The sequence below is a fragment of the Eublepharis macularius genome, chromosome 19, assembly GCF_028583425.1.
Source record: "Eublepharis macularius isolate TG4126 chromosome 19, MPM_Emac_v1.0, whole genome shotgun sequence".
NCBI lineage: Eukaryota > Metazoa > Chordata > Lepidosauria > Squamata > Eublepharidae > Eublepharis > Eublepharis macularius.
The window spans coordinates 18337705-18350219 of record NC_072808.1 but is presented as its reverse complement, the minus strand read 5'-3'; the positions used below and the strand labels follow the sequence as shown (position 1 = coordinate 18350219).

General features: G+C 42.1%; 1 protein-coding gene across 7 annotated transcripts in view; it reads left to right on the top strand.

Moving 5' to 3' along the window:
• NFIX (nuclear factor I X) overlaps nt 1-12515 on the top strand; it is a 247857-nt gene that overhangs the window by 75512 nt on the left and 159830 nt on the right. The window lies entirely within an intron of this gene.

Here is a 12515-nt window from a genome sequence, read left to right as displayed (position 1 = left end):
CTTCACAGGGTGATTGTTGTGAGGATAATAATAACATACTTCGTAAACCACTCTGAGCGGGCATTAAGTTGGCCTGATTTATAAGTTGGCCTGGTTTATATTTGTATATAAATCGAATACTATTATTATTATTATTTAATAATGTTTCAACTACAAAATCTACCTTTGCACAATGGGGAACCCTTCCTGTTGCCAGGATGTATACCCTGAGTATATAGGGCAATATAAAGTGTTCTTTTCTGAATATCTGGTGAGTGTGGCTTTGTTCCATAGTTGTAAGTCTGTATAGGAATCTGTATAAATTACTAATCTAAAACGTTTCTTGGTGCCAACCTCCAAGGCACAGTGAGTAACTGTCTTGACATTTTCCCCGGGGAGGAGGGGGTAGGGTGGGCCGAGGGGTAAGACACACAGCTGGTTTGGGAGGCTGGGGGTATAATTGATGTTTATTTTGTGAAAGGGAAAACAATCCTGGTGTGTTATCATTTGCAATTACAGTTCTTAATTGTGGCTGACTGGTTGTCACCTATTCAGGGCTGGGGACACAGCGTCTTGCTCAGAGCACTGTCTTGGCAACTTTGCACTATGAAGTTTGTGGGCTGCGTGTGTGATGCCTGTGTGAGCCTCCCTCCTTGCTCAATGAAGAGAAGGGGCTGTAAGTACTGCTGTAGAGCCCACATGTTATGGGGTTGTAGGTTTAATTCCGAACATCTCCAGTCAAAATATAACTGGGCTGGCAAAGACCCCCGAAAACTAGGGGGGGACAACTTCTGGTCAGCATTGTACAGTCAAGAGCAGCTGCGTGTGGTGGTGATGAGAGCACCAGTAAACTAGCTAAACCATGTAGTGTGTGAGGGAGGGAGTCTGCTACAAGAGTTCTGGTTAGGGTTGCCAGCCTCCAGTTGGTAGCTGGAGACCTCCCGGAATTACAACTGATCTCCAGCCGACAGAGATCAGTTCCTCTGGAGAAAATGGCTGCTTTGGAGGGTGGACTCTATGGCATTATACCATTCTGAGGCTAGGGCTGCCAGCCTCTAGGCAGTGGCTGGAGATCTCCAGGAATTACAACTGGTCTCCAGGCCACAGAGTTCAGTTCACCTGAAGAAAATGGTTATTTTGGGGGGTGGACTCCATGGAATTATGCCATGCCAAGGTCCTTACCCTCCCCAAATCCCACTTTCTCCAGGTTTCTCCAGTTTTCACCCCCCAGATCTCCAGGAATTTCCCAGCCTGGATCTGGCAACCCTAGTTCTGGTTCTGCTGCAGTTCGCCTTTGACTAAACCATTTGCCAGCATTTTAATGATGTGCTGTTTTTATGTTGATAATTTATTTTAATTGCAATTCGCCTGGAACAGGAATTTCTAAAGAGGCGGCATAGACATCTCCTAAATAAATAAGCATGTTAGTAGCTAGATAAAATCTTGGCTTGGACTAGGCAATCTGTTGGTATGAACCAGTCAAACTGATTTGGTTAGGAACTCGAGGCCTTGCATGGGTCACTGACTCTGGGCTAGTATTCATAATTAGGGATGCCTTCGAACAACTGAACCAAACTTAGAAAAACATTTACCATCCCTGATAATCTCACAGAAAAGTCTGAACTGCCAATTAAATAATTTAACAATTCACTTTTTCAATAACTGGTAGGCCTATTTTTGATTTAGAATATCCAGTTTTATTGAAACCAATGTTACACTTCTGGGTCAGAGATCAGAAATTCCATTCTTTCAGAATGAAAATACTTCATATATTTTCAGATGTCCCTGACTTCCCGAGTAGTGTGTTGTTGCTGAAAGAATCGGACTTCTCTTATTGCAGGATGTCCCATCTCTAATAGTACTCCTCTGCAGCCCCCAGATCTGAGCGGGCTTGAGGTAGTCTGTCCGTTTCCAGACTACTCATCTTCATCCGGAATGCTGTGGAACGTCACGAAAAAAACGCGGAAGATAGCGTCTTCTCGTGCAAGTTTTGCGTGATGTCGTGCAAAACTCGTGCAAGAATACGCTATCTTTCACGTTTTTCTCGTGAGGTTCCACAGCGTTCTGGATGAAGGTGAGTAGTGTAGAAACAGCCACTTGTGGTGCTTTTGAAATGAATATATACTGTATTAAACTCAGCATAGGCTAAAGTATTGGGCTAATGTTTTTTTTCCCCTTACCCTTGTATTGAATGGGAACAGTATCTGATTTGATATTCAGGTGGATTGTACGAGTAGGAGGTTTTCAAATTTAACCACTGTCATTTTGATTTTTTTTTTTTGGATCAGACATCTTGAATGAAAAACCCACAGCAGGTTGAAAAGCCAATGCTGCCGTTTTGTGATTTCTGCAGAGAAGCCGCTACCATCATACTATCGGTTCAGCAAACTTGTCTTTGGAATCCAAACTTCCAAAAAGACTTCCCAAACATGCAAATATCTTTTTCACTCCCTCTTTCAAATCTTACTACCATTACAGGGGGGAAAACAGACTTGGCTTCTCACTTTAAGACAGCTATTTTGCATGGAGCTAGGAAAAATTAGAAATCCTCTTATGCGTGTGTTAAAATTACACCATAAGAAGCCCTCTGTGCCAAGCTCCGTCTGCAGGAAAGGAAGATTTCCGAGGATTGAAGGGATTGCTGCTTCCTGTTATGCTTATAATGACAATAACATTCCTAATTATTATTTGGTGCGTTGCCTTTGTGACCGCTGCTAGATAATGACACCAGAGCTGCCCTTCAGTTCATGACATAACGGTACACTGAGAATTTGGTCTTTGTATGAAAGGGGAAGAAGGGAGGTTAAAGTGGAAGAGGGACTGTTTTTAGTATCGGGTAGCTTTGAGCACGAGGGATGAGGAATCCGGACTCTTAGGAGTTTACTCTCCTGGGCTGTTTCCAGATGGCTTACCTGGCTCCGGAACGTCACGCCATGTTGCGGGGAAAACGCGAAATATCGCATTTTCTCGTGTGAGTTTTGCGTGACAACTCGCGCGAGAAAACGTGATATTTCGCGTTTTCCCCGCAACATGGCGCGACGTTCCGGAGCCAGGTAAGCCGTCTGGAAACGGCCCAGATTGCTAGATTGGATCCAGTTAGGCCATGAATGATTAGAAAAACTGCTGGTGGGAGGGTGCTGGAATGTGGACCACAGAAACAACAGACGAGGAAGGGACAAACAGGACTGGCAAATCCTAAAGACTTGCCAGTCCTGTTTGTCCCTTCTGACTTACCTGTCTACAAAGAGCCATCAGAGAGTGCACATACATACTGAGCGTGAGTCAGGGAGACTTATCTGGGGCTGTCGAATCTTTGATGAGCTGGACCTCATTTTTTCTTGCTCTCCACTTTCTGGATGGAGCCCAATATTCTATAGAAAAATAAAGCATGGACAATTCTGCTTGGGGATGGATCTAATGACTTTGAGTCTTGCAGTTTTGTTATGCTTTAGTCCGAGCATATACATTCCTTGTGGCGGATTAGAGACAGCAGCTGATCTGTATTCCATTGATAAAACAGCTGACAGTAGTGGAGAAGTATTCTTTCTCTCTGATTCAACCAGCAAAATAGAGTTTTTTTAAGAGAGTAATCATCCCTCCACTTTTTAGACCATTATTATAGGCTTTTTCAGAGATATATCCCGCGAACAGATATTTCCCCCTTAAATATTGAATTATCTTCTGTTTAATGTGATTAATGTGCATGGTAAATCCTGGAGAAATGCGCTGGTAGTTGTAAGAAACAATATCGCCTTTTAAAATATAGGCCAGCTATTGTTTCCCATTTGTTGTTCTTGGTTTCAGTTCAGGCTGAACTTCTCGGTGCTCTTGCTAGAAATAAAAGGAAACGCTCTGTGTTGAAACTGATGGGTTTCCAGAGCTCTTTCCCATTTTATACATGCAGGCTATTTCTCTAAATCTTAATGCCTCTCCCCATCTTGGGGTCTTGTCCAGATGGCTAGCAAATGCATGACCCAGTCATGTCCTAATTTTCTTTTGAAGGCCGTACCAGGCCCCGTTCAAAAGACATAGGTCTATATGAAGAAGGTTGTGGATTTTGGGGAGGGGGGGACAGCAGATTGCTGCTATGCTCAAGAAAAACAAATTAGGATAAAGGTACATTTCGGTACTGGAAAGAGGGAGCACATATTTTATTTATTTTATTTATGTTATTTATATTCTGCCTTTCTCACTGAGACTCAAGGCGGATTACATAGTGTGAGATTAGTACAATTAGTGGCAAGGACAAGGGCAGGCATTTCCATACAGTGTCAAGGACATTTCCATAAACAATGTCATGGGGTAAAAGAATATAAGTTTACAAAGATATAGTATTAGCAAGGATCCAGTATGGGGTTGAGGAATTGCTGAAACAGAACATAATCAATTCTAGGACTTACGCTGAACAACATAAAGCACAGGTAGGATATAGGAGTACATATTTAAAGCAAAAGATAATATGTGAGGCAACATAATGGTGAAATGTATGGTTTCTAATTCATTAGCGAAACATCTGGGATCCCTTTCCTACATAACCTTTTACATATAAAAGTAAAGCAGAAGATTCACAAAATGGAGGGCCATTGTTATTGTTATTGTTATTAAATTTTTAGCCCTCCCTCCCCACAAATGGGCTCAGGGCGGTTACATCAGATATAAAATACCAGGGCTTTTTTCTGGGAAAAGAGGTGGCGGAACTCAGTGGTGGAACTCAAGACCACACAATGACGTCACTTTGGGTCAGCTGGAACATGGGGGAGTTTTTTAAAGTTTAAATTGCTCTTGGCGAAAATGGTCACATGGCTGGTGGCCCTGCCCTTTGATCTCCACACAGAGGGGAGTTTACATTACCCTCCGTGCTGGTCACCGGTGCGGAGGGCAATCTAAACTCCCCTCTGTCTGAAGATCAGAGGGCGGGGCCACCGGCCATGTGACCATTTTTAAGAGGTGCTGGAACTCCATTCCACTGCGTTCCAGCTGAAAAAAGCCCTGTAAAATACAATGTAAGATCACAATAAAAACAGGTAATCATAATGCACAATAAAATGTACAGCTTGCAATCACAAGATGGTGGTTCTCATCCTTAGCATCCACCCCTGTTAATAGTGCATAGGGGGGAAGAAGGGGAAAGGAAGGAAGGGGCAACATTTGAATCGGATTGATTCATAAGGGGGCCAAGATGATAACACAGCTCCCTCTCAAACAAGAGACTGGTACAAATATTACATTCTCCTTATGAAAATAGATCTGTACATTTTGCTGGGTATGTGGCAGCAGCTTACTAATTTAGTTTTCTTTCTTTTTAAAGGCTAGTTGTGTATTTTTGCATTGGAAAGCTACAACAAGGGAATACCTAACCTTAAAAGCATTTAAAAAACAAAACAAAAAAAGGTTTCCCAAATGATTGGGGAGGGGCAGATAGTTGGGGAGTTGTGTCATTCATCACCAGCCATGTCACAAATAAATTCTCTATAAATAATAATGGCAAATGCTGCATTTATCTGGGAGAAGAATTGGCATTTTCCCAGGTAGAAAGGGAAATGCATTATCCTCACAAGAGAAATGCGACCTTGAGGAAGACATCTGGATCGTGAACAACAGATTGGTAACAAATCATTGTGCATTCGCTGAACTGAAGATGATTCGTGGAAGGGTCTTCCGATGCAGAACCAGTGTCCAGGCCCTGCTCAAAACCCACTGCACTGTATGACAACCATGGAGTGTTGTGTTGTCTCTTACTGTGTGGCTTGGTTTATAATGATAAGGCAGCATGCCTGACTGCTGGTATTTTGCATGTTATTCCATTGTATCCCTCTCTTCCTCCAAGGAGCTTCGGTAGGCAGACATGGCCTACCACATTTGTTGCCTTAATATCTTTGAGAAGTCATTCAGGCCAAAAGAGTGACTAGGGTCACCTGTTGATTATCTTCGCTGAAGGAGAGTCTAAATGTGGGTCGAACTGGTCGTCGTCCAACACAATACCTTTTATACCACACTGGCTCTCATTTTGACTTCAGTTTTAAGATTTTAGTTAAGCAAGCCTCTCACAAATTAACAGTTATAGTCTTGCAAAAATACTCTCACAGTGCTACTCTCCTATAAGTGGGCTCAGAGGTACTAAGTACGAGTGTTTAAACAGTCCTTGTGTGGTAATATAACATTTTTCTTTGTGGTAATACAACATTTTTCTTCACTTAAGCAGAGATATAAAATTTTTGAAAAATTGGTGTCCTGTATATTACAACTTTCTTCCATTATGGAATTCACCAGGGCTGTTTCCAGACGGCTTACCTGCCTCTGGAACGTCGCGCCATCTTGCGGGGAAAACGCGAAATATCACGTTTTCTTGCGTGAGTTTTGCGCGACGTCATGTGATGTCGCGCAAAACTCGTGCGTGAAAACGCGATATTTCGCGTTTTCCCCGCAAGATGGCGCGACGTTCCAGAGGCAGGTAAGCCGTCTGGAAACAGCCCAGGCATTGTCTGTGGCATTCTGGGATGTCTTCTGTGCAGTCAGTGACCACCAGAGCCTACCTTTAGCAAGGTTGCCATGTCAGGATCTTATCAGACATTTTTATGATTGTATTTCATGACACCTACTTTGTTAGTGCTGCAATGAGTTATTAAACAGTATTGTTCCAGCTTTTCACAACTGAAACTAAGGTTGCAATCTGAGCCCATAATAATTATAACTATTCATTCCCCAAGTTCTATTTAGATCTCTCTTGCTTTCATCCACAGAATCACAGAATCACAGAGTTGGGAGGGGCCATACAGACCTTCTAGTCCAACCCCCTGCCCAATGCAGGATGAGCCTAAAGCATCCCTGACAAATATTCATCCAGCCTCTTCTTGAAAACTGCCAGTGAAGGGCAGCTCACCACCTACCTAGGCAGCTGATTCCACCTTTGAACTACACTGACCATGAAAAAGTTTTTCCTAATATCCAGCCGGTACCTTTCTGCATGTAAATTAAGCCCGTTGCTATCCTCGGCTGCCAACTGGAACAGCTTCCTGCCCTCCTCCAAATGACAGCCTTTCAAATATTTAAAGAGAGCAATCATGTCCCCCCTCAATCTCCTCTTCTCCAAACATTCCCAAGGCCCTTAGCCATTCCTCGTAGGGCTCAGTCTCCAGACCCCTGATCATCCTCGTCGCTCTCCTCTTCACCCTCTCGATTTTGTCCACATTATTTTTGTTGTGAGGCCTCCAGAACTGCACTCAGTACTCCAGGTGCGGCCTGACCAAGGCAGTATAGAGAGGGACTATGACCTGAGATTTCAATGCAACGGTCCTTTTTGATACAACCCAAGACTGAGTATGCCTTTTTTGCCACCGCATCACACACTGACTGCTCATATTTAGTTTACAGTCCACTCTTACTCCAAGATCTCTTTTGCATACACTACTACCCAGAAGTGTATCCCCCATCCTGTATTTTGAAGATCCAGAGATCTTCTCTTATTTTACTTTAAACCAGATTACTTTTAAGAGACACTGAATGATGCTGATCAAACCTAGTCCATAAACTGGATGAAGGATGTAAATCTTTTTTTGGGGGGGGGGTGATATCTAGCTGTCAAAAGATTTGCTGTTCCACCATCTCTGTGTATTCATGAATGCTTTCTTCCCAGTCCCATTATCGTTATTCATCAAAAAATTAAAACCATATCTGCTGCCGTTAGAGTTGTTTATTCTTCAGTAAATTCCTGTTCAAGGTCACCTTCTAATGTAATCACAGTCTCTTTAAAAAGAGATTATTATTTGGAGTTTTCCAGATAAGACAAAGACAAAAATAAGAAAATCTAAAAGCTGAGTAATTAAAATGGAATTTCTCACAGAATGTTATACATACAAACCAGTAAACAAGAGGAAATATTGCTAAGTGTAGAATTTAACACTAAGCATATTGTCATAATCTAAATTTTAAAAAAAACCCAGATGTTTCCAATTAACCATATCTGGCCCAGAAGAATTCCCCTTTGAAGTAGGCCCAGCAATATTAACAGTGCCGTTTTTGAAATACTAGGCTACAATACCAACTTATACGGGCTTGATACTAGACTAGCTGCACTCACTTTCTCTGAAAACTTAAAACATTAAGTTTGGTGTAAGAGCGGCAGGACTCTAATCTGGAGAGCCGGGTTTGATTCCTCACTCCTCCATTTGAAGCCATCTGGGTGACCTTGGCCCAGTCACAGCTCTCTCAGCCCTACCCACCTCACAGGGTGTTTTGTTGTGGGGATAATAGTAGCATACTTTGTAAACCACTCTGAGTGGGCATGAAGTTGTCCTGAAGAGTGGTATATAAATTGAATGTTGTTATTATTATTATTATTAGTAGTAGTATAAAGTAGTGAAAAACACCATCACAGCTGATAAAAATCTATGTATACCACAATACTTTTGTAAGTATTGCTAAATCTGTCAGGAATGTGCCGTTTGTAAACCTGTTTTATATCGGAGACCTAGTGTACATCCTAGCCAGTGTAGCTTTTACATAGAATCATGATAGATGGGAAATGCAACCCCTCCATCTATTTCAGTATCGTATAAGAATCTCTTTTCACATGACGCCTCGACACATGTTTGTCAAGTATAGGGAGAGAAAATGTTAGCCAGGAAGCGTCGTTTAAAAAGACAGAGCTGCTGGAGATTGCTCCTCAGAGGCTTTGTTAATTTCATTTTCATCTCCTCAAAAGCTCTGTCAGTTTCACCTCTCCAGTCTAAAACTGGGTGGGATGGCAACCAGAGGGCTGCAAGGAATGGAAATGGGCTGGAACTGCCTTCCAGAGCTGAGCTTGGACCAGGAGAGGTTATAATGGGCTGAAGTTTCCCTTGTGGCATTTCACAGTCCTTTCACACAGCTCCAGTATATAGCAAAGCCGTTGTCCTGTCGCCAGCTCTGTCTTTTTAAACTACCCTTCCCGGCTAACACTGCATCTCCTGACACATGTTCATCACATGTCAGATGTCTCCTGTAGAGAGACTCTAAGAAACTGCCTGAGTATTTATTGCTGCTGCGATCAAGATCCCCACATTTCAGTTTGCCTTTCCTGAACCCGTGTCCTTTTTCTTCTTTTAGAAAACTATCATAAAATCTTGACAACATCCAAGGCTAGGTAGTTACCATCATAAAGCAAGCAAGAAGTTAGAGGTGCAGAGAAAGGAGGTTGGTGTGCTTATTCCTGTTTTGAATGGACTAGTCTTGGCTGAACAAAGGCTTTGTTGAGAATGACACACAAAGTGAAAGTAACAACACTTCAAACACCCATTCCCAGCCTCCCCCCTTAGTCCTGTCTAGAAGGCCTGGGAAGACGAGGACATCAAGGTCGGCCGGAACGGAGTGATAAGAATTCTTCGCTCCCATGGATATATGCAGCTTGGGCAACACCTAGGCCTGGAGAGAGAGAGCTGAACAACTACAGATTATAACGTAAGAACATGGCGTAGCTTTGGCTTGAGAACTAACTAGCAAACTGACACTCTGACAGTGTGTTTCTGAGAGAAAATATTGATTCTGGGCAAAGAAGGCAACCTGTGTGGAAGCCTGAAAGGATTCTCATTCTAGTTCATTCAGGCAATCTCTGTGAAGCCTGAACTTCGTGTTTCTGAGACAAAATATTCTGAGCAAAGTAGGCAACCTGTATGGAAGCCTGAAAGGATTCTCATTCTAGTTCAGTTAAGGAATCTGTGTGAAGCCCGAATTGTGCGTTTCTGAGAGAAAATATTTATTCTGGGCAAAGAAAGCAACCTGTGTGGAAGCCTGAAAGGATTCTCATTCTAGTTCAGTCAGGCAATCGTTGTGAAGCCTGAAGTGTATGTTCCTGAGCGAGAATATTCATTCAGGGCAAAGCAGGCAACCTTTGTGTGTGTCTGAAAGAGAAAGTCTGTGTATATCTGAGCAAGAGATGAATTTATCTAAATCAAGCAAGCTGTGTGGAAGTACCTGAATAAATCCATGTCTGTGTGGAGTTTATTCTCTTAAAGAAAACCTGTGTGGAAAATTACTTTGTGTGCCTCAGCCTATGGAAAAAAAACTTTTAAGAACAGATAACTATCTTTGAAACTACAAAGCTTAAGAAATAGTGCAAAATTTTATTAATTTGATAAACCTCTGCCGTGTCTTCCCTTAGCCATATTTAATACCCAGTGCAGAATTTGGGAGGGTATAGCATATTCCCCCCCCCTCAGTGCGGATCTTGTTTAACTCTTTTAAATTATATCTTACTTTACTCAGGATTTTAAACTTTTTTCCCTTCTAAAGTTAATAGCAAGATGGCCGAGGGGTTGAATTTGACTGGAAAACCATGTTCGCTTCTTTGTGGAACTCTTGGTCAATATTCCCCCAACAAAGGCACAAAGGTAGTTTTTTTGGATGGGGCACATATACATGACATAGCAGCTGCCCACCCTTCTGGGTTTTCCCTGGCTCCCCTCTACAGGTTCTCAAACCTGTTTTTGTATGAGCTTTTCCAAGTTTGTAATGAAAATGGGTTGGGAAAGGTTGGGAAGATTTGACCAGAGGTTTTGCAGTGTCTCATCGAGTTAAGCCCTCAGAACTTCAAGGAGGCCAAAGGATGGAACTTTATGGTGATAGATGAAGAATCAGTCCTGTGAGTATTCCTTCTGATTGTGATCCTGGCCCATGATAAGGATCTAACTCAACACAGGAGGGTAATCAACCGAGGCATGTATCTTCTAGGTCTGGGAGAACTGCAGTATGCCCAGTTGGTAACTTCTGACTGTTTGCTCTCCCAAGTGAGTAGGGCTTGGCATGAATGGAGAGGAAGAACATGTGGAGTCCGTGGAAGAGCACATGTCCTGCCCTGTGTCTCTACTAGCCAGAAGAGCACCCGCTCTGGGCAGAACTTGTCCGGCAGGCTGTATCTCTCCCCTTACCTAGTGGAGGGACATTCGGTACAGTTCTATTCACTGGGGAATAAATCGACATTAAGTTGAGGCAACATTTCCTTTAGAAATTTCTGCACATATTTTAAATTTCATGTAGTACTTGGGACTGGCAGGGGTGGGGGCAAGCTTTTTAATTGCCAGCCTGTTGGTTGTTTCCAGGAGAACGAGAATGTTGCTAGGCCACAAATGATTCAATCAGCGCCATGTTGGCAGACAGGTTAATAATGGTTCAGGGCTACTGATTTTTGTGGACATAATTGCCAAGAAAACTAAATTTAAGAACATGAAATAATGGTGGGAAAAGAAAGGCGAAAATCTTCCTTTCGATCTATCGGTAGTGCCAAGAAGGACAGCAGGCACGCCATGTTAATTTCCTTTGAAGTGTTGTATTTAAAAGCCAGGTTGCACTTCTCTCGTGGACCTCAAAGTCCCAAAGGGAAGCTTTGCTTTGTGTGATACTTCTCTCATCAGTTCAAAGATTCAGTTCAACAAAGTGATCTCTGACTTGGGTTGGTGTTGAATTGTGTGCTAATCTTTCAGTTATGTCGTGCCGCTGTTTTCACCGCTGGTATTGGGGCACTTGTTGGTTTTTTGAGGGGTGAGTGGGATCTCTCGCTTTATATTTTCCTGTTCATGGAAATAAAAATAACATTCTGAATGCCAGGTGTGTAACCGGATCCTCAGTCACCCTCAGGGGAGGAGGCCTGAGGAAGGGACAAACGGGCCTCCTCCCATTCACCCTCGTGAATATGTGACTGAGAGATGGGATTAAGAACCAAGAAGATTAAAGGAATCCAAATCACAGGGCCAAATATTAAAATTACTAAATGTAATACATAAATATATATCAATATACAACAAAATGCATGTATTTATTACGAGGGTTTTTTTTCTGGGAAAAGAGGTGGTGGAACTCAGTGGGTTGCCCTCGGAGAAAATGACCACCAGCCATGTGACCATTTTCAAGATGTTCCAGAACTCCGTTCCACCACGTTCCAGCTGAAAAAAAGCCCTGTTTATTACAGAATACTATAATATAAAAAATATAAAAACAGGCCTAAATATAGCCTTAATACAGATTAAATCTTACAAAAAACTCAAACTGGAGACTTATACGACCCTGACCAAACGGCGTTTCGGCCATATAGCCTTCTTCAATGGTTAAGCATTGTTATTACACATTAACTCCAAACAATACAATAATAATTGATAACTATAATTAATATAGGAGCAAGTCGGAATATGTGCTAAAAATGAAAGGAATGAAAAAAGAGGAAATATTGATTATTAAATTTGGTACATTACTTATATTATTATAACAGATATATATATTTTTTCTTGCAAACGAGCTACTGAAAATAACTGACTTCCAATTAATATCAGTAACTCAAGGCAGAGAGTTGGGAACTTGCAACCTGACTTTTGTCACACATCGAATGTGTATTTTGGCCCCTAGGCAGCACAACTTACAGTCTCCTGCAGTTTTTTGAAGTAGTTAATAGCGCATGTGTATTTGTGTCCTGCTTGTCCATAAAGAGCAATCCTCTTTTTGTCACCTAGTAAGGAGATGTAAAGGAGAAATGCTTCTGAATATCAAAGAAAAAAGTGTAAATGGAAGATGTA